Consider the following 23,434-nt stretch of genomic DNA (forward strand, 5'->3'; position numbering starts at 1 on the left):
AGATTAGGTAAAAAAGCAGGACCCATCCATATGCTGTCTACAAGAGAATTATTTTGAGCCAAAAGACACTTCCAGATTGAAAGTGAGGGAATGGAGAACCATTTATCATGCTAACGGACATCAAAAGAAAGATGGGGTAGCAATCCTCATAACAGACAAATTAGATTTTAAACCAAAGACTATAGAGGAACACTATATCATACTTAAGGGTCTATCCAATAAGAAGATCTAACAACTGTAAATATCTATGCTCTGAATATAGGAGCAAAATAAAAAATTTAAAAATAAAAATTAAAAAAACATATTGATAATAATACATTAATAGTAGGAAACTTCAACACCCCACTCACAGCAATGGACAGATCATCTAAACAGAATATCAACAAAGAACAAGAAGTCTGAATTACACATTGGACCAGAGGGACTTCATAGATATATACAGAACACTCCATCCTAAAACAACCAAATACCCATTCTTCCCGAGCGCACATGTAACCTTCTCCAGAACAGATCACATGCTGGGTCACAAATCAGGTCTCAACTGATATCAAAAGACTGAGATTATTCCCTGCAGATTTTCAGACCTCAATGCTTTGAAACTCAATCACAAGAGGAAATTTGGAAGGAACTCAAACACTTGGAGGTTTAAAAGCATTTTGCTAAAGAATGAATGGGTTGACCAGGAAATTGAAAAAGAACTTAAACAATTCACGGAAACCAATGAAAATGAAAACATATCCGTTCAAAACGTATGGGATACTGCAAAGGCAGTCCTTAGATGGCAGCACATAGCCATCCAAGCCTCACTCAAAAAAAAAATTAGAAAAATCCCAAATGCACAAGCTAACCTTACACCTAAAGGATCTGAAGAAAGAACCACAAATAAAGTCTATACAAATATATATACAGAGAAAAGACAAATAATAAAGATTAGAACAGAAATCAATGAAATAGAAAGTAGAACAATAGAAGAAATTGACAAAACTAGAAGCTGGTTCTTTGAAAGAACTGGTAAGACTGATAAACCGCTGGGTAGACTTTTCCAAAAGAGAAAGGACCCAAATTACTAAAATCAAGAACGAGGGGCGCTTGGGTGGCTCAGTCGTTAAGCGTCTGCCTTCGGCTCAGGTCATGGTCCCAGGGTCCTGGGATCGAGCCCCACATTGGGCTCCCTGCTTGGCGGGAAGCCTGCTTCTCCCTCTCCTACTTCCCCTGCTTGTGTTCCCTCTCGCTGTGTCTCTATCAAATAAATAAATAAAATCTTAAAAAAAAAATAAAATCAAGAATGAAAGGGGAGAAATCACAACCAATATCAAGGAAATAGAGGCAAAGTTATTAGAACTTATTATCAGCAGCTATATGCCAACAAATTAGGCAATCTGGAAGAAATGGATGCATTCCTAGAAAATTATAAACTACCAAGACTGAAACAGGAAGAAACAGACAATATGAAAAGACCAACAACTAGCAAGGAAATTGAAGCAGGAATCAAAAACCTCACAAAAAGAAGAGTCCATGGCCAGATGTCTTCCCAGGGAAATTCTACCAAACATTTAAAGACGAAACAATACCTATTCTACTGAAGCTGTTTCAAAAAATAGAAATGGAAGGAAAAATTCCAAACTCGTTCTATGAGGACATCATTACCTTGATCCCAAAACCAAAGACCCCATCAAAAATAATTACAGACCAATATCGCTGATGAACATGGATGCCAAACTACTCAGCAAGATCCTAGCCAATAGGATCCAACAGTACATTAAAAGGATTATTCACCATGACCAGGAGAGATTTATTCCTGGGATACAAGGGTGGTTCAAAATTCACAAATCAATAAATGTGATAGAGCCCATTAATAAAAGAAAAGACAAGAATGATATGATACTCTCAATAGATCCAGAAAAAGCATTTGACAAAGTACAGCATCCTTTCTTGATTAAAAGTCTTCAGAGTGTAGGGATGGAGGGAACATACCTCAATATCATAAAAGCCATCTATGAAAAGCCCACAGAGAATATCATTTTCAATGGGGAAAAACTGAGACCATTTCCCTTAAGATCAGAAACACAACAGGGATGCCCACTCTTGCCACTATTGTTTAACATAGTACTAGAAGTCCTAGCATCAGCAGACAATAAAAAGAAATAAAAGGCATTTGAATTGGCAAAGAAGAAGTCAAACTCTTCCTCTTCACAGATAACATGATACTTTATATGGAAAGCCCAAAAGACTCCACCCCCAAATTATTAGAACTCATGCAGCAATTCAGCAACATGGCAGGATATAAATTCAATGCATAGAAATCACCTACATTTCTACACACTAAAAATGTGACTGAAGAAAGAGAAATCAAGAAATCGATTCCATTTACAATACCACCAAAACCCATAAGATACTTAGGTAGAAATCGTTTTTTTTTTTTTTAAGATTATATTTATTTATTTGACAGACAGAGATCGCAAGTAGGCAGAGAGGCAGGCAGAGAAAGAGGAGGAAGCAGGCTCCCTGCTGAGCAGAGAGCCCGATGTGGGGCTCGATCCCAGAACCCTAGGATCATGACCTGAGCCGAAGGCAGAGGCTTTAACCCACTGAGCCACCCAGGCGCCCCAATACTTAGGAAGAAACCTAATCAAAGAGGTAAAGGATCTATACTCTATAAAACTACAGAACACTTATGAAAGAAATTGAGAAAGACACAAAGAGATGGAAAAACATTCCATGCTCATGAAATGGAAGAATAAGCATTGTGAAAATGTCTGTGTTGCCCAGAGCAATCTACACATTCAAAGCAATCCCTATCAAAAGACCATCAACAATTTTCACAGAGCTGGAACAAACAATCCTAAAATTTCTATGGAACAGAAATGACCTCAAATTGCCAGGAGAATGCTGAAAAAGAAAAGGACCCAATCAGAGATGGAAAACTTAGTTACATTAAAAATACACTAGTGTGAATAAATAGTAAACTTAAGGAAGCAAAAGAACAGATGAGGGAACTGGTGGACAAAGTAATGGAAAGCAATCATGATGAACAGAAGAAAAAGGACGAACAGAAGAGGAGAATGATAAAAGAAACACAGGGGCACCATTAAGCATTATAGGGATCCTAGAAGGAGAAGAGAAAGGAAAGGGGGCAGAAAATTTATTTGCAGAAATAACAGCTGAAAACTTCCTGAATCTGGGGAAAGAAACAGAAATCCAGATTCAGCAGGCATGGAGATCCCACAACTAAATCAACCCAAAGAGGCCCAGAAAAAAGCAAACAATAATTAAAATGGCAAAAAGTAGTGAGAGAGAGAGAGAGAGAGAGAGGACCTTTAAAGTAGGAAGAGAAAACAATTACATACAAGGGAAACTCCATAAGGCTATCAGCTGATTTTTCTACCAGAAACTTTAGAGGCAGGAAGGGAGGGTCATGATATATTCAAAGTGCTGAAAACAAAAAACAAAAAACCCCCAAAAGAGTCTGCAACTAAGAATACTCTATCCAGCAAGGCCATGATTCAGAATAGAAGGAGAGATAAAGAGTTTCACAAACAAAAGTTAACAGAATTCACTACCACTAAACCAGCCTCACCACTAAACCAGTTCCTTAAATGGAACTATTTGTGTGGGAAGGAAAAATCATAAGGAGGAATAAGAAAAGTAGGAAGCACAAAAGCAGTAAAATTAAGCATATCTATAATAATCAATGAAGGTATTCACAAAATAAAAGGATACAGAGCATGATACCACATACTTAAAACATGGGGAAGAGAGAAGAAAAAACTTGGTGCTTTTAGAATAGGTTCAAGCTTATGTGACATCAACTTAATATAGATTACTATATGCAGAAGATATTATATATAACATTAGAGGTAACCACAAATCAAAAACTATAATAGTTAAGCAAACAGTAAAGAGAAAGGAATCCAAGTATATCACTAAGGCAAGCCAACAAACCATGACAGAGCAAGAGAAGAAAGGAACAGAGAAGAACTACCAAAAAAACCCATAAAATAAGTACCAAAATGGCAATAAGTATATAGTAACAATAATTACTTTGAATGTAAATGGAACAATCAAAAGACATAGGGTGATGGAATGGATTTAAAAAAAAAAAAGAAGAAGACCCAACCATATGCTGCCTACAAGAGACCTATTTCAGACCTAAAGACACATAAAGATAAAAGTGAAGGGATGGAAAAGCATTTATCATTCAAATAGCAGTGAAAAGAAAGCCAGGTAGTGATACTTACATCGGGCAAAACAAAGACTCTTAATAAGTGACAAAAAATGATCTATATAATCATAAAGGGAACACTCAACAAGAGGAATAACAACTGTAAATATGTATATGCCCAAGATAGGAGCACTGAAACACATAAAGCAACTATTAATGAACATGAAGAAGTAATTGAATAATTCAGTAATAGCAAGGGACTTTAAAACACCACTTAAATCAATGGACAGATCAGCCAAATAGAAAATTGACAAGAAAACAATGGGTTTGAATGACACATTGGGCCAGAGGGATCTGACATATATATTCAGAACAATCCATCCTAAAACAGAATACACATTCAAGTGCACATAGAATATTCTACATAGTAGATCATATTTACCACAAAATAAGTCTCAACAAATTGAAAAGAGGAAGTCATACCATGCATCTTTTCCAACCACAACACTATGAAACTAGAAACCAACCAGAAGAAAAATTCTGGAAATAACACAAATACATAGAGGTTAAATAACATGCTATTAAATAATGAACTGGTTAATCAGAAATCATAGGAAATCAAAAAACATGGAGATAAATGAAAATGAAAGCGCAGTAGTCAAAAATCCTTGAGATGCAGCAAAAGTGGTGCTAAAAGGAACTTTATAGTAATAAGTTTATAGTAATACAGGCCTGTCTTGAGAAGAAAAGTCTCAAATAAACAACCTGATTTTATACTAAAAAGAGGCAAAGAAAGAAAGAACAAAACCCTAAACCAGTAGAAGGAAGGAAATAATAAAGATTAGAATGAAATAAATGAAACAGAAACTTTAAAAAAGAACAGAGTAATGAAACAAGGAGCTAGTTCTTTTGGGGAAAAAAAAATCAATAAACTGGTAAACCTCTACCCAGATTCATCAAAACACATATAGAGGACTCCAACAAAATCAGGAATGAAAGAGAGAAATAACAAACAACATGACAGAAATACAAATAATTACAAGAGACTACTGTGAAAATTATACGCCAACAAATTGGACAATATAGAAGAAATGGATAAATTACTGAAAACACATAACCTGCCAAAACTGAATTGGGACGAAATAGAAAATTTGAATAGACTGATTACCAGCAATGAAAATGAATCACTAAATCAAAAAAACTCTCATCAGACATGGCATCACAGTAATTCTATCACACATTAAAAGAAGAGTTAATACCTATTCTTTTCAAACTATTTAAAACAATAGAAGAGTAAGAAAAGTTTCCAATTTCATTGTATGAGGCCAGCATTATCCTGATACCAAAACCAGATACCAAAACACTAAAAGAGAGAGAGAGAGAACGATAGGGCAATATCACAATATCTCTGGTGAACACACATGCAAATATCCTCAACAAAATATTAAACCAAATCCAACAACACATTTAAAAAAATCAGTAACGATGATCAAGTGGGATTTACTCCTGGGATGCAAGGGTGGTTCAATATTCACAAATCAATCAATGTGATACACCAGATCAACAAGAGAAAGGGGGAAAATCATATGATCATTTCAATGGATGCCAAAAAAGCATATGATAAACTATGACATCCACTTATGATGAAAGTTCTCAACACAGCAGGTTTATAGGGAATTTTACCTCAACATAATAAAGGCCATCTGTGAAGAACCCACAGCTAACATCATACTCAATGGTGAATGGTGAGCTTTTCCCCTAAGATCAGGAAAAAGTTCAGGATGTACACTCTCACCACTTTTATTCAACAAAGTCCTGAAATCCTAGCCATAGCAATCAGATAAGAAAAAGAAAAGGCATTCAGATTGGTAAGGGAGAAGTAAAACATTCACTACTTGCAGATGTCATGATACTATATATAGAAAACCCTAAAAACTCTACCAAAAAAACCCTACTAGAAATGGTAATTTATTAAGGTTGTAGGATACAAAATCAATACACAGAAATCCACTACATTTCCATACACTAATAATGAAGTACCATAATGAGAAATTAAGAAAACAATCCCATTTACAATTGCACCATAAACAATAAAATATCTAGTAATAAACTTAACCAAGGAGGCAAAGAACTGCACTCTGAAAACTATTAAACATTGACGGAAGAAACTGAACATGACAAATCAAATGGAAAAGCATTCCATGCTAATGAATTGGAGAACAATTACTGTTGAAATGGCCATACAACCAAGTAATCTAAAGATTAAATGCAATCCCTATCAAAATATCACATTTTTCACAGAACTAGAATGAATAATCCTAAAATGTGTATGGAACCACAGAAGACCCCAAATAGCCAAAGAAATCTTGAAAAAGAACAAAATTTGGAGGTATCCCAATCTCAGATTTCAAGATAAACCACTAAGTTGTAGAAATTAAAAGTATATGGTATGGCACAAAAATAGACACCATAGATCAACGGAACAGAACAGAGAGCCCAGAAATAAAACTACACTATATGGTCAATTATATTCTACAAGCAAGAAAATGCAATTAGGAAAAAACGAGTCTCTTCAATAAACGGTGGTGGGAAAACTGGATAACTACATGCTAAAGAGTGAAATGGGACCATTTACTTGCACTTTAAACAAAAATAAACTCAAAATGGATTGAAGACCTAAATGTAATACCTGAAACCATAAAAATCCTAGAAAGCACAGGGAGCAATTTCCTTGACATCAGCTATAGCAACATTTTTCTAGATATGTCTCCTGAGGCAAGTGAACAAAGCAAAAATAAACTATTGGGATTTCATCAAAATAAAAAGCTGTGCTCAGCAAGCGAAACAATCAACAAAATTAAAGGCAACCTACAGAATGGGTGAAGATATTTGCAAATGACATACCCAATAAAGGGTCAGTATCCAAAATATATAACGAACTTGTACAACTAAATACCCAAAGAAACAAACAATTCAATTAAAAAATGGGCAGAATTCATGCACAGATATTTCTCCAAAGAAGACATACAGATGGCCAACAGACACACGAAAAGATGCTAAACATTACTAATTGGCAGGGAAATGCAAATCAAAACTGCAAATCAAAACCACAATGAGATATCACCTTACACCTGTCAGAATAGCTAAAATCAAAAACACAAGAAACAAGTGTTAGGGAGGATGTGGAGAAAAAGGAACCTTCTTGCACTGCTGGTGGGAATGCAAACTGGTGCAGCCACTGTGGAAAAGAGTACAGAGGTTCCTCAAAAAATTAAAAATAGAATTACCTTTGATCCAGTAATTCCATTACTAGGTATTTACCCAAAGAATACAACAACACTGATTGGAAAAGATAAATACACCTTTATGTTTATTGCAGCATTATTTACAAATACCCAAATTATGGAAGCACCCCAAGTGTCCATCAGTAGAACTGATAAAAGAAGATGTGATATATATCCATCCCATGTGAAAGATTGAAATCTTGCCATTTGCAACATGGCTGGATCTAATGTTAAATAAGTCAGTCAGATAAAGAAAAATATAATATGATGTCATTCATGTATGGAATTTAAGAACCAAAACAAAGGAATAAAGGAATAAAGAGACAAAGAAAAGAACAAACTCTTAATCGTAAATATAGAGAACTGGTGGTTACCAGAGGGGAAGGGGGTGGTATGATGGGTGAAACAGAGGGCACCTAAAGGTACACTTATCATCATGAGCACTTAGTAATGTATAGACTCCTGAATCAGTATATTCATTAACTATACTGGAATTAAAATTTTTAAATAAGAAAAGAGATGAAAAAAATTTCAAAAATTTAACAAAATTTTTAAAAATGAATCATGGAACACTACATCAAAAACTAATGATGTACTGAACAGTGACTAACATAATAAAAAAAAACTACAAAAGAATAAATTTTAAGCAAAAATTTTTTTAAAAAGAACAAGCCTTAGAAAACCAAAATGACTAGGAAGACATAGACATAAGGATTAGTATTAACCATTACAAACTTAGAGAGCTAAGACTAAACTGATGGTTAAAGGCTGAAGAAAATAGTATATAACAGCTGTACCTCAGACTTTTCTTAGTATTACCATTTTAAAAAATGGAAAGAATGGGAAAACTTACATCTGAGTACATTGGCAGTGGAAGTAGAGGTAATGCTGTTCTTAGACTGTTGTGTGTGTAATATGGGATGAAGTAAAGGATATTACGGATATTATAATTTTATCATTCCCTGCCTTTGATTTCCTGAATGTCTGGTATGGAAGAAAAGAGATACACATACAATACACAGGAGGTTAAATAAAAGACCAGTCATCTTAAATTTGAATTTTAAGAATTCATGAATCCATCATCTTTAAGTAAAAAATAAATGTTTATGTACACATGCAGATGTATATGAGTGTTAATACATACACAATTCATATATGTATCACTATATCTTATTTATTTCCTAATTCTGTTCACAATAACCAACCTAGTAGCAATATGTATCCTAATAATGCTCTTGGAATACCATTTCTAAGCAAAAGTAACAAGGGCTTCTTAGTGAAATAACTGATCAAAGGCTAAATATCTTGCCATACAAGTAGAAGGATAAGTATCACATTCAACTAATAAGCTCATGACAAAAGAACATGAGTGCAAACTTTTTAAGAGGCTCCCACTGACCAAAATATGGTATAATTTGAGCTCCAAAAAGGAGAATTTCAAATGACTGAAACCCCTAAGAAGTGTTCAAATCCAGGAGTTTAATAACACATATTTTTTTAAAAAACTAGTTGGAACCTTTGCAGAATATTAGGGAACTAATTTATTACTTTGAAAACAGGCAAACAAAAATTTACCCTGCCTTTCAGTAACCAAATAGATGAGGGAAACCATCTCTTTATAAACATATATCAAATAATAAATGAAACTGAAATGCAAAATTAGAATATACCTATTAATTAATGGATCTAGGTACACATTAATCAGTAGCTAACACATTAAACATGAGAAAAAGAAAGACAATCAGACATTATTATGTTCATGTTGGTGAAAGAACTCAGTACCAATTACAGATTTCCCAGTTACTGAACTCAATACTAATTATGGGTTTGGGTTGAACCTTACTCTGATCAGGCCTCTAGATTCACCTGTCCCTGGGCATGTAATAGAAAAGCCAGAAAAACCTTGAACTGAAGCACACTGTACAGTGATAGAGCCTTAAGAAGTCACATCATTCCTTGGCTAGGAACTGAATTTCCTAGTCCTGTAAGTCCCTGTTATAGCTAGAGGTAGCCAGGTGCCTGAATTCTAATCAACAGAATATGAATGCATGCTGTGTTTGAAAGCCCATTCACTTTATTCCTCCTCAGCAAACTAGAACAAAAAAGAGCCTCTAACAAGCTCTGAGTCTCAAGGGGAGGGCATATACTATAGAATATTAGAGAAAGAAGAAGATGGGTCCCTGAAAAATCAAATGGCATTTGATTCCATTCATAAAGTGGAATCTAAGAAAATAAAGAATAAACAAAAAGCAGGATCAGACCTACAAATACAAACTAATGGTGGCCAGAGGGAAGAGGGGCAGGGAAGAGGGGGGTTGGGCAAAATGGATAAAAGGGAGTGGCAGATACAGGCTTCCAGTTATAAAATAAGTCAAGGGAACAAAAAGCACAGCATACGTAATTCAGTAAATGATATTATTTTAGCGATGTAACAGGACAGACAGTAGTTACACTTGTGAACATAGCATATACTAGTGCACAACTTGTCAAATCATTAAGTTGTACATCTGAAACTATTGTAACATAGTGTATCAACTGTACTCAAAAAGACAAAAAGAAAGAGAGAAGGAAGGAAGGGAGGGAGGGAAGAAGGAAGGGTGGACCACATGGCATAAATCTACCCTGACAATTTACACTGTTAACCTCAGGGCTGTATTGTAAGAAATAAACTTGTATGTTCTTAAAAATCTTTGTATTTTTGTTTCTTTTATTACAATAGATTAGTTTTTTCCCTAACTAATGTAATTATGCAAAAAAATTGTATATATAACTATAAATATCTTTGTATACTTCTATGTGTATGTATAAAATGAGTATAAGAAAACAAGGAAGAATACTAAAATTTTCACAGATGAATATGACAGATTTTTAATTTTCTCTTTTATAATAAGTATATATAATTAGCAGAAAGAAAATCTTTTTTTTTTTAATTTTATTTATTTATTTGACAGACAGAGATCACAAGTAGGCAGAGAGGCAGGCAGAGAGAGAGGAAGGGAAGCAGGCTCCCTGCTGAGCAGAGAGCCTGATGCGGGACTCGATCCCAAGACCCTGAGATCATGACCTGAGCCGAAGGCAGCGGCTTAACCCACTGAGCTACCCAGGCGCCCCAAGAAAATCTTTTTAAAAATAGCTATCATGGAGTACTATCTGGAATTGACTTCAAAATAGTATTTGGGAGGGATTCACCATGAATTTATCATTATTATGGCTTACTATTCTGTCCGCTATTATGTTTTAAATTCTCCATAATAACCAGTTCAGAAGAGTCACTTTGTAAGGAAAAGTAATTTGTACACATGAATCTTAAAACTCTGGCTTCCCAAAAGGAGTAAATGAAATCATATATTCATATCTCTCAAGCATCTAAGAGCTGAACCTAAAATGTAATTAACATAAATGTAATTAACATAACATAGGTGCAGACTATTCAAGTACTAAAGTGCATACTACAAGTTTGAAATCTGTTATAAGGATGGGAGACAATGTCCTGCAAAAAAGTAGAGATAATAAGAAAGTGCTTCACTGAAAGAAGTAGTTATATATTTTTATTGATGCATTATGGGACAGGCAAAAGTTAACCAGCAATTACAAAATGATGAACAACCTGAGCCTCCAAAGAAACAGTGCTAACCAAAAAGAGCCATGCTCTGCTTATTGAGTCAGAGATGAAGGTCCTGAAGCTCTTCACCTAATTCCATAGCCCAATCTGTTGTGACAGGAAGTACACTAGCAGGATCCATCCACTAGTTAATTAATTTCATCCACTGAAATTAATCTTGCACAAGGCCAGCATCCAGTGTATCTGAGCGATTCTTGCACATCTGTGTACAGAGACAGGCAGCACTTCTCACTCTATCCTCAGCAGTAATCCGTTCCATAAAATCTGGTTCCTTTTTTTTGTTGTTTTTTTTTTTTTTTTTCCCTTTCCCTCCTCATTGTTCTAGATTCCCCCTACGATCGATCTGAGTGCTGCCCTGAGCCCTAGAACCTAACCTTTGGGGCTGTAATCCTTGATGACATCCTTTCTTGAAAGGAATGGCTGAGATCAGCAATCTCATTTCCTTTTATTTGAAATGTTATGTGCTTCAAGTTACCTATAGCTCTGGCCATTTACAAAGGGAGCTTTTCAGATATTGGTATCTCTGTCTCCATTCTATATAAACAACCCTGTCTACTTAATGTTTAATAAAACACTCCATTAAAAAAAATAATAAAGGTAGCTTAAATAACTTTACTTCTGCAAAACTGCCATAAGGAAACAGAGAGGTACAAAAATACTTCTATACAAATATATTCACTGCAGTGAAATTTACAACAAAATAGCAGTAGGGAACTGATTACATAAATTGTGGCACATACATTAAGATGATACTACACAGACTTGATTAATTTTAAACAGTAATGATATTAAAAACATACAATGTATAATGTTAAAAAATCAGGATTCAAATCTATGCACTGTAGTTTATATATAAATAAGCATGTAAGACATATATTTATATATAGAGACCAGAAGATAAGCCAAAAATGTTAAGAGTAAGCATTATTTTTTATCCAGTTTTCTGCAATTAATATTAATATTTTAATTATCACAAAATTAATCCTAATATGGAAATGCAAAGGAAAGCAAGCTTTCTAAAGAAAACAGTGTTGATTTATACAAGGTTAGAGCTGCTGTAAGCTTATTAATGCTGCAGAATAATGAGTATAACTGCAAAAATATACTCACTTTCCATATCTACTCACAGTTCTATTATGACACAGACATAAGGAAAAGCAAAATGTACTCCTTTAGACACAGTATCTATGATTTACTCAGTCATTTTCAAAATATGAAGCACTCGGGACCAAAAAATCTCCCCAAAAGCTGCTAAATCTCCTCCCTTCCTAACTAAAAAAGTACACCTTTTAGCCTCATGGAATCCTGTTCAATGCAACTCCTACTCTCTTATTAACAAGCTGGAAATGGGCTATTTTGACTATTTGATACTATTAATCCTAAATAAGTATAAATAGGAAACACTGTTTTTCTTATAGGCATAGAAAATCAGGTTGGTGCAGTAGAAATAGCACTGAACTGGGGTCAAAATACCTACACCAAGATAAATTCTGAAACTCATGACGGAGTGACTTATCTGGGCCTCAGTTTCCTCCCTAGTAAAATAAAGGGATTAGACAATAAATTCTAAAGTCTCCCTTTCCTAACATTCTAAAAATCAATGTAAGAAGCCCAAAAGCTAATCAGTGATGGCTAATTATACACACACACACACACACACACACACACACACACAAACACACAAATTGTTAAGTCCATTGCTATAGTATGAAATACAAATAACGTATATAAGAAACTAACACCTATACGGACATGATCTCATCAAAGTTTATACCCTTCTTATTCTTTTAATTACCTTTTATGTTTTTTTCTACTATAATTTACCATATTTAATGAAATAATTCATACTGAAGCTTATGACCTTGATATTCTTTCAGACTCCTCCTAAAGATTCTCATAGTTCCTTGCTTTTTAAAAGAGACATGAAAAAAATTGAGCTACAGATAGATGCATGATCTTGGGGAAAGAATATAAAAAGCTCTAAAAATAGAATATGCAAGAAAACATAAATGACATAATATAGAATTTTATTAAATTGCCATTTTTAGAACTCAAGTTATACCTCAGAATAAACAGAGTTCATAAAATGTGGTACATCAAAAGAAATAATCTGCTCCCCATTACTTAAAAATATTATAACACAGACATGAGAATTTTGAATCCTAGTTCAAAAGGGTTTAAATATGTCTCCTTTGGGGGGGGAAAAAAGACTAAAGCTTCATTATAATGACACAAATGTATTTTTTTTTTTTTAAATCAAGTTTCCTTTATAGAAATCCAATCTCACACTCAAGAGGCTTACTTACTTCTCTGCAACTCAAAGTTTGTTTTCAAGAGTAGGGTGGATGCCAAGTTACTAAAATCTAAATAGAGGAGAAATTAATGTAAGGGTTTTCATATATTCTTTAGAAAAACAGGATTTTTCTCTAAACCTCATTCAGTACTTCAACTTTGAATCTAAAATCCAGTGACAATGACATCAGTCTATTCCAGAGTCACATAAAGTTTTTCTTTAAATTCCTAAAAATATCACAAGGCATTCAACTCTTTTAATCCTGCCTGGCAGAACAACAAATAAGATAAATAGGAGGCATTTTACAACTTTCCCTATTGCCTTCTACAAAAACTGGGGAAACATGGAGGCTGGAGGGCTCCAACATGTTTTTGTTTCTCTGGATGATGATGAAGCTAAGAAAAGTGAGGGATGAGGAAGGAATGGAGGAATGGAGAGATGAAGGCACTGGGGAAGAAAAGAAGAAAAATTGGGAGAAAAAGAGAAGCCAGATGGCGGAAGGGAAGAAAAAAAAGAATACTCAACTAAAAACAACACGGTATTTTTAGATAGCACTCTTCCATGTATTTTGAATATCACTCTCCACAGATATGGTACACTGAAAACAATAAATTGTAGTAGCTCATTAACATTTAGTTTACTAACATTTAATTCAATACTTTACTGTTTGCCAAGGGCTTATGCTAACTGCTTAAGTTAAAGGGTATGATTCTCTGGATGTCTGTTTCACCCAGAATAACACCAAAACAATCTGTAGTAAATTATTATTTTGACTGATATCACTCCTCCATAAAACTATTCCAGCAGATTAAACTCCAAAATGACTTCAGGGGAAAGCTGATTTGTAATTACTGATTTGTGGGATGGAATTAGTTGTTATCAAATAAAGTATGTCCAAGCTGTCCCTGAATTTACAGCTGGGAGAACACAGCAGCCCAGAAAGCCAGGACCTAAAGAGATTCCTGTATAAAAAGTAACCAGGTCTAAAAAAAAAAAAAAAAAAGTAACCAGGTGTTGAAGGGCTCCATGCTATTGCTGTGTCAGATCGAGACAGAGTCCCTGTTATTAAGTGGCCAATGATAATGCTCTAGAGCATGCTTAGAGACCTGGTTTCTTATCTACGTTTGCCCTTACAACAGACCAAAGGAGCAAAAAATGAGAGTATCATCTGTTACTGTAACACCTACAAAAGTGGTTCAATTTAATCATTTACTTTTGGCAGTTAAGTTTCATAGCCAGCAGCAATGCCAATATAGGACTCACGGTCAGAGAAAGGGAACTTGCTCTGTTATTTGAAGAACTGAGACAAATTGTGGGAGTTTCTTAATCTGGCAGTGGCTTTGAAGTACACCTTTTTTCACTGTAACAGACACCATATCAATCTGGCAATCTTTAGACCACAACAATACTTGTATCCATGTACTCAAGAAAGGGCCCCTTTTCACACCTGACACTAAAGAGTCTACAGATATAATTTATGGACAGATTGTTATCTTTTCTTGTGCAGCGTCTTTTCTTAATTTAGTGAGATCTAGGGACACCACAGAAATGGTTCAGTACGTCACAGCTCCCATGGAATGAGTCCAGTTGCAAATATACATGAGATTCTATTCTGTGGGTCAGAATCAAAAAGGTACTTTGATCCACTTGAGCCATTAAGTACTCCCTGTTATGTAATATGCCCAGGCCTGCAGAATGATGCAGACTGTTTTTATTGTGAATAACAATGAGGACATAGTTTTCTTTACATTGTTTTATTTCTTTGCATTGAGTGTGAGAAGATAAAGTGGCTTAGTAAAACTAAAATCAGTACAATCACTAACTTTTCTATGTATATATTATTTTGCAATATAAATGAATATCTAATTGATTTGATTCTTCTCAGAGGCTGCTGCTCTTTAATGAAATGAAAATGATAACAAATGTCTTTTTTTCTCTGCTCCGCTTTCTATAACCAATCAGTAGTTTTATGTTTGTGTGTTCTTTTTAAAATTTAGAGGAAATTCATTATTGAATTCTGTTTCCAATATTGGTATGTCTGTAAACATGGTAGTACAGCAATTTTTTTCATACATGAATATAAATAAAACGGTATTTTTTAAAGTATAGTTTTGGCTACTAAAAATAAGTAAAATTAATTAAAATAAAGTATGTATAGATATTACTGAAACACTATCTAAAAATGAAAGCACCATATAAAGAACTAGCTCACTTTTTAAAATGAGTGTGTTTAGAGATTCATGAAACTCAGACTGATAGCATACAACGAAGAGTTAAGCACCCCTGCCATTATTTACTTGTGCTTTCCTGGTGCCTGGACTAATGCAGAGTGCACAAGCAGGTGCTAAAAAAAAATGCTTTAAAAAGATAAAAAGTTTGAGAACTCCATTTTTTAAAGATTTTATTTATTTATTTATTTATTTGAGAGCGCGAGCAAGCATGAGCAGGGGCGAGGGGCGGGAGAAAGGGGCAGAGGAAGAGGGACAAACAGACTCCCTGCTGAGCAGGGAGCCCCACATGGGGCTCAGTCCCAGGGCTCTGGGATCATGACCTGAGCCAAAGGCAGATGCTTAACTGACTGAGCCACCCAGACACACCCAGATTCCATTATATTTAAATAAAATTTTGTCAAACAGTAAATTTAAGAAAATCTGAAATATAGTGTATCAAAACAATGTCTTTTATGATAGCATCCATTTTTAAAAATTAAACATAAGACAAGGACAACTTTTAAAACCCAATAGATTATTTTAATTATACAAAAGATTCAAGTCTGCCAAGGTCCCTTTCTACAGGTGTAGGATATATTTTTATTTTTTATCTACTACAGTCTATATAGTATATTGTTTAAAGTGACAGAGAAGAAAAATATAGCTAATGAAATACTGTGAATCAGACACCATGCCAAAGAGAAAAGGCCATCTTCTGATAGGATGATAGCTGGCCATCTGTCCCCCTGCCACTCAGTGACAATTACAAACACTCCATCAGTTTTCTGGTAGGTGGAGATGATAAATGAGGTAAAGACTTCTACAGATTCTGATGTTCCTTTCTGATCTGATCTGAGGTTTAACAGATGACTCAAAGAAAAGCACAGAGTTCAACAAGCCTATTAATTTATCATGCTATGAAGATGGAGAAAGGTCTGAGCTCAATAGTGAAACAGGGAATGGTTCAGTTATATTGGACCAAGCCTTGTAATGAAAGCTATTTTCGGAGAATTCTCAGATTTCAAACGCAGCACGTTAGACTGCAATTAGGCTTCATCCTTAGAAATCATTTCAATAATATCCCAGTAATGATATGACACAAATAACAGCACCCTTTCCAAAAAAAAAAAAAAAAAAAAAAGATCAAAGAAAAAGGAATGCTCAGAGACGGGGCCGGAACTCTTCAGCTCTGAGTGGCTTTCACAGCCCTAGGTGACAAGAACTTGACAGAGACAGTGGCTTCACATCAAACTCAATAGCACCAGAACAAAGATTTTCCTTAAGCCTATTTAACTTTTAAGTGTTTAAGAAAAAAATACATGCAAAAAAAATGATAAATATGTTAGAAGAAAAAGATACACTACTCTAATACTAGACAAAAGAAAGCTGAAATGGCTAATTAATATTTAGACAAGGTAACAACAATATTATTAGGAATAGAGAAGGTCATCTCATAATAAAGGGATCAATATTCAAGGGGACATAACAACCATTACCATTTATGCTCCTAATACAACTTGAAACGACATAAGGCAAAACAATTAAACTGCCAAGAAAAAGAGAAAAATTCACAATTAAAATATTTCAATATCCCTTTCTCAAAAATTGATAGAACAAAAGTTGGCAAAAAATCAGCAAGGATATAGTAAATGAGGAAACTTTCTGAGGTGGCAGATATGTTCACTGTCTTCATCATGATGATAGTTAGTTTCATGGGTATGAACACGCCAAAAGTTATTAAAATGTAAACTTAAAAATAAGTGTAGTTTAATGTACGATAGGCCTCAAAGATGTTGAGAAACAGCAACAAATTCCCAATCCATATGAATCTAGGCACTATAATATTCAGTAGAAAAGAGTTAAGTCCAAAAGATTATATATAGCATGGTATATATAATATACCTAATAATAAACCTAACAGAGAAGGAAAACAATTAAAATAAAATTATACTTTTTAGGAATAGACCTACATGCCAAAATAAAACTATGATGGGGACAAGAGCAAAAGGGAGAAGAAGGGAGAGGAAGGATAATAAAGGGATATATCAGGCAGCACCATGCAAAGCTAGGTTTGCCAAATTAATACCATATAAAAATAATATTCAAGGAAGAGGCATGAAATAGGAAAGAGATGTTTCATATTCTTAAAAAGTAAAATTCACCAGATAAAAATTATATAGTTATAATCATGATGATAAAACATTGATATATATATGAAGATATATATATATGATATATATGAAGAATTTTAAAACCCAAGGAGACATGCATAAATAATAATAATAGCATATTGACAGTCTTTCCATTTTTGACAAAACGATACTAGTGAGGACAAAAAAAATGGGTTAAAAAAGTGAGAATATTTGCATTACAACAAGCAAATCTGATCGAATATATATACCCAAAGAGAGAAAAGACTTCTTGTTAAAATTTTACAATGTATTAAGCGATAAAGAAAAATCAATAAACTAGCCAAAGTAGAACCTAGATAAACCATAATCTCTGATCATAATGCAATAAAAGTTGAAACTGAAAACACAGAATAGCACTCATTTTAATATCACATATACTTTTTTAAAGATTTTATTTGACACAGAGAGAGAGAGAGAGAAAGAAAGAGAGGGGGAATACAAGCAAGGGGAGTGGGAGAGGGAGAAGCAGGCTTCCTGCTGAGCAGGGAGCCTGATTCAGGGCTTGATCCCAGGACCTAGGGATCATGACCTGAGATGAAGGCAGACACTCAACGACAAAGCCACCCAGGCACCCCTCACATATTTTAAAATTAAAGCAAGTCCAAAAGATGAGCCTGGTCCCTATATACAACAGCAGTCGAATCCATGAATCACTTCACACTTTGAAACACACACGTACACTTATCCTCATAAAACAAAACGTACTGCGACCCCTCTTAATCTATAACCTTGAAAATATCTCTGTATAAAGGAAATAAAAACTGAGCCTGGATGGCTCAGTTGGTTAAATGTCAACTCCTGATTACAGCTCAGTCATGAGTTCAGGGTAGTGAGATCGAGTCCTGCATTGGGCTCTGTGCTCAGCAGTGAGTCTGCTTGAGATTCTCTCTCCCTCTCCCTTTGCCCCTCCCCCTGCTTGTGCGCTCTTTGTCTCTAAAATAAAACTAAAAACAAAACAAAACAAAACAACCTTCTTTTAAAAACCCTGAAATTTGGAGGAGGGGCAAGATGGTAGAGAAGTAGGAGACCCCATTTCAACAGATCCCCTAAAATGAGCTAAATATCTACCAAAACACTCTGAACACCCATGAAATCAGCCTGAGATGTAGAATTATACACTTACGGATCTCTACGGGGGCAGAAGGCATCAGTGGAAAGGTAAAGCAGGGTGGGAACACTTGGACTGATATCTGAGGATAAGAATAAGGGGGAGGGAGCCACCAGAAGTGACCCATTGGAAAGTTATGCCCCAATATGAAAGTGTCCTGTGGTTGGGGACCAGCATTAACTTGGGAGTCTGGTTAAAAGCACTCAAAAAGAGCAAATAGAATCGGGCAGTCATGGGCACAGGCCAAAACCCATAGACCCAGGTCCGCCACTGCTGGCGACCATCCGTGCCAGACAGACTGTGGCAGAGCCTCCAGTTCCTTGTCCCTGCGCTCCTGGCTATGCGCTGCTTGCACCACCGCTGGGTGGGGTGGTCGCACATGAGGGATCTGGTGGGTGCTCTCTAGAACTACAGCCTTCTTCGCTTTGCATGCACTGTGCAACTGGGATCTGACCCTACTCCCTGCCTGCGACGGAGAGAGCTCCGTGTGTTCACTAGCCAGCGGTCTCTAGGACTGGAAGAGGGTCTGGATGCTCCAGCCCACCCTGAAAGATTTCAGCCTGATCTCTGGCTGGGATTCCTCAGCAGCAGAAGCCTTGTGACTGAGCACACCTGGAGGCATGGGCCTGGTCCCCAGACGGCAGTCCCAGCAAAAGCAGCCACCAGAAGTGGGCTCCCTGGACCAATATCACTCGTGGTTTTAGTAGCACAGGGGTACAGAGACAAATGGGCGCTTCAGACAACCCCTGAGACAGTGGCTGGGGACATGCACTGCCTGTGGGAGGTTGCGGTGTTCAGCTGAGTTTGCAGAGGGGGAAGTTCTGGACTGCCTAGACGGGAGTCTGGACTGCCCAGAGTCTGTGTGTTCTGGACTGCCTAGAGGGGAGCAGACTGAGGCTTCTCTCTGAGGCAGAGGTCTGGGTGCAGTTTGCTTTACACTAAACCTCCGAAAAGCCGCAAAAAGCTGCCAAAAAAAAAAACAAACAAACCAAAAACCTCCAGAGAACAAAAGCCTAAAAAACTGGTTTCCACAGAGCCCAGCCCCTTAACGGGGGTTAAGGACAACTCAACCCAAGCAAGACTGACTGAAAAACAATATAGCAGGCTCCTCCCCAGAAGGCAAGCCAAAAGAAGGAGAGGACAACCACCACAGGGTCCCCATAAAACCGTAAAACCCCAACATCAGGAGAAAACAATATATTAAGCTCCCGGTATTGCCCTAAAACCTGCATATTTCATAGATACAGCTTTTTTTTTTTTTTTAAATTCACTCTCACGATTCTTGTTCTTTTAATTTCTTTAAGCTACCTACCACTATAACTAGAGGTTTAATACAACATACTCCATAATAGCCTTTTAACGTGAATTTTTTTCATACATATGCCTGTTTTCTTTTTCTTTTTTTAAAAATACATATAGATATCAGCTTCAAGGTAATCCTTTTTCCCTATTCAATACTACCCCTATATATAAACCAGTTTTAATCTCCCTTTATCTTTGGAAAGTTGAGTCCTTTAACAAAGATGACAAGATACACCCAGGAAGAACCAAAATAACCTTCCTTGCCCACATCAAGGATTTATAACCACCCTCCCATCTTTTTCTTCTGTCAGTGTTTCTGTGTATTTGTTTTTGTTCTGGTATTATATAAATCTTATTCTTGGGATTCATTTTTGACTGGGTTCTTTTTTTTTTTTTTCCCCTTTCTTGTCATTTACTTTTGTCAGTCTTTTTGTTTGTCCCTTTTTGTTTACATACCTTATAAATCTTACTTTTGGGGCTCATCTGCCTGGGTTTTCTTTTTCCTTTTTTCTCTTTCCTTTCTATCTCTCTCTCTTTTTTCTTTCTTTTTGGTGGTGACTTCTCATTGCTCTGAAGCGTTCCAGGGTGTACCTAGTCTGGATCGTGGTTGATATATTCAGCTATAAATCCCCTCAACCACCTTTCACCAAAATGACTAGGAGGAGGAACACACAACAGAGGAAAAACTCAGAGACTGTGCCCTCTCCATCAGAACTACTGGATATAGACATAAACAGTTATCCAGGCAATGGCTAGATTAGAGAAAACCATTAGTGACAACATAGAATCTCTAAGGGCAGAAGTGAAAGCCACCACGGCAGAAGTTAAAAATGCTATCAATGAGATCCAATCTAATCTAATACTCTAACAGCTAGGGTAACAGAAGCAGAAGGTAGAATTAGCGACCTAGAGGACAAAATGATAGAGAAAAGGGATCAGGAGGAGGCCTGGAACGAACAGCTTAGAAGCCATGAAAACAGAATTAGAGAAATAAATGATGCCATGAAACATTCCAACGTCAGACTTATTAGGATCCCTGAGGGCACGGAAAAAGACAGAACACTAGAAGATATAGTTGAACAAATTCTGGATGAAAATTGTCCCAGTCTGGGGAATGGAACAAGCGTTCAGTCCTAGAGGAAGAAAGAACACCCCTCAAGATCAAGGAACCTAGAAAGACCTCAAGGCACTTAACTGTGAAACTGACAAATCGTAATTTTAGACAAGAGCTTCTGAGGGCAGCTGGGGGAAGAGTTTCCTTATGTACAGAGGAAGGTCCATCAGAAAAATGTCAGACCTGTCCACAGAAGTCTGGCAAGCCAGAAAGGGCTGGCAAGATGTATTCAGGGCATGAGAAGAACATAGAGCCAAGAATACTTTATTCAGAAAGGTTGACATTCAAAATGGAGAGATAAACAGCTTCCAAGCCCGGCAAGGTTTAAAAGAGTATGTGACCACCAAGCCGGCACTATAAGAAATATTAAGGGGGGTTCTATAAAAGAAGAAAGAACCCAAGAGTGACATAGAACAGAAATTTACATAGACAATCTATGAAACAAGGACTTCACAGGCAAAATGATGTCAATAAAGACGTATCTTTCAATAATCACTCTCAAAGTGGATGGCCTAAACACTACCATAAAACAGCACAGGGTTGCAGATTGGATAAAACAACAGGACCCATCCATATGCTGTCTACAAGAGAACCATTTGGAAACTAAAGATACATCAAGACTGAAAGCAAAGGGGTGGAGAAGCATCTTTCATGTCAACGGGCCTCTAAAGAAAGCTGGGGTAGCGATTCTCATCCCAGATAAATTAGATTTTAAACTAAAGACTGTAGTCAGAGATACAGAATGATACTACATCATTCTCGAAGGGTCTGTCCACCAAGAAGATCTAACAATTGTAAATATTTATGCCTCCAACATGGGAGCAGCCAACTACATAAGCCAACTGTTAATCAATATAAAGAGTCATATTAATATGAATACATTAATAGCAGGGGATCTTAACATGCCACTCTCAGTAATAGATCATCCAAGCAGAAAATCAATAAAGAAACAAGAGCTTTAAATGACACACTGGACCAGATGGACCTCATAGATATATACAGAACATTCCATTGGAAAACAACAGAATACTCATTCTTCTCCAGTGCACATGGAACTTTCTCCAGAAGAGACCACATACTGGGTCACAAATCAGGGCTCAACCAATACCAAAAGACTGAGATTATTCCCTGCATATTCTCAGACCACAATGCTTTGAAACTGGAACTCAATCACAAGAAAAAGTTTGGAAGGAATTCAAACATTTGGAAGCTAAAGACCACCCTGCTTAAGAATGTTTGGATCAACCGGGAAATCAAAGAAGAACTTAAACAATTCATGGAAACCAATGAGAATGAAGACACATTGGTCTAAAACCTATGGGAGATTGGCAAAGGCAGTCCTAAGGGGGAAATACATAACCATCCAAGCCTCACTCAAAAAAAAAAAAAAAAAAGACAAAAAACTGAAAAATCCAGAATATACCAGCTTTCTTTACACCTTAAAGAGAACAACAAATTAAGCCAAACCCACCCACAAGAAGGGAAATAATCAAGATTTGAGCAGATATCAATGAGATAGAAACTAGAGATACAGTAAAACACATCAACGAAACCAGAAGCTGGTTTTTTGAAAGAATCAGTAAGATTGATCTGGCCAGTCGTTACTGGCCAGATATGAACCCACAACTCTATCTATGGTCAACTAATCTTTGACAAAGCAATAAAAAATATACAGTGGAAAAAAAGACAGTCTCTTCAATAAATGATGCTGGGAAAATTGGACAGCTATGTATAGGAGAATGTAACCTGACCATTCTCTTACACAAAGAAAACTAGAAATGGATAAAAGACCTCAACGTGAGGAAGGAACCTATCAAAATCCTAGAGGAGAACATAGGCAGTAACCTCTTCGACATCGGCCACAGCAACTTCTTTCAAGACATGTCTCCAAAGGCAAAGGAAACAAAAGCAAAAATGAACTTTTGCTTCATCAAGATAAAAAGCTTCTGCACAGGAGGAGAGTCAAGATGGCGGAGAAGTAGCAGGCTGAGACTACTTCAGGTAGCGGGAGATCAGCTCGATAGCTTATCTAAAGATTGCAAACACCTACAAATCCAACGGGAGATCGAAGAGAAGAAGAACAGCAACTCTAGAAACAGAAAATCAACCACTTTCGGAAAGGTAGGACTGGCGGAGAAGTGAATCCA

The 23,434-nt window shown here is 36.1% G+C and overlaps 1 protein-coding gene and 1 pseudogene across 1 annotated transcript in view; one reads left to right on the plus strand and one right to left on the minus strand.

Moving 5' to 3' along the window:
- Positions 1-23,434, minus strand: part of LOC111153247 (S-phase cyclin A associated protein in the ER) — a 491,788-nt gene that overhangs the window by 286,077 nt on the left and 182,277 nt on the right. The gene's annotated exons all lie outside the window — the stretch shown is intronic.
- Positions 14,252-14,688, plus strand: LOC111153269 (annotated as a pseudogene).

This window comes from Enhydra lutris, unplaced genomic scaffold, assembly GCF_002288905.1.
Source record: "Enhydra lutris kenyoni isolate GAN:26980312 unplaced genomic scaffold, ASM228890v2 scaffoldscaffold31, whole genome shotgun sequence".
In the NCBI taxonomy this organism is placed as follows: domain Eukaryota; kingdom Metazoa; phylum Chordata; class Mammalia; order Carnivora; family Mustelidae; genus Enhydra; species Enhydra lutris.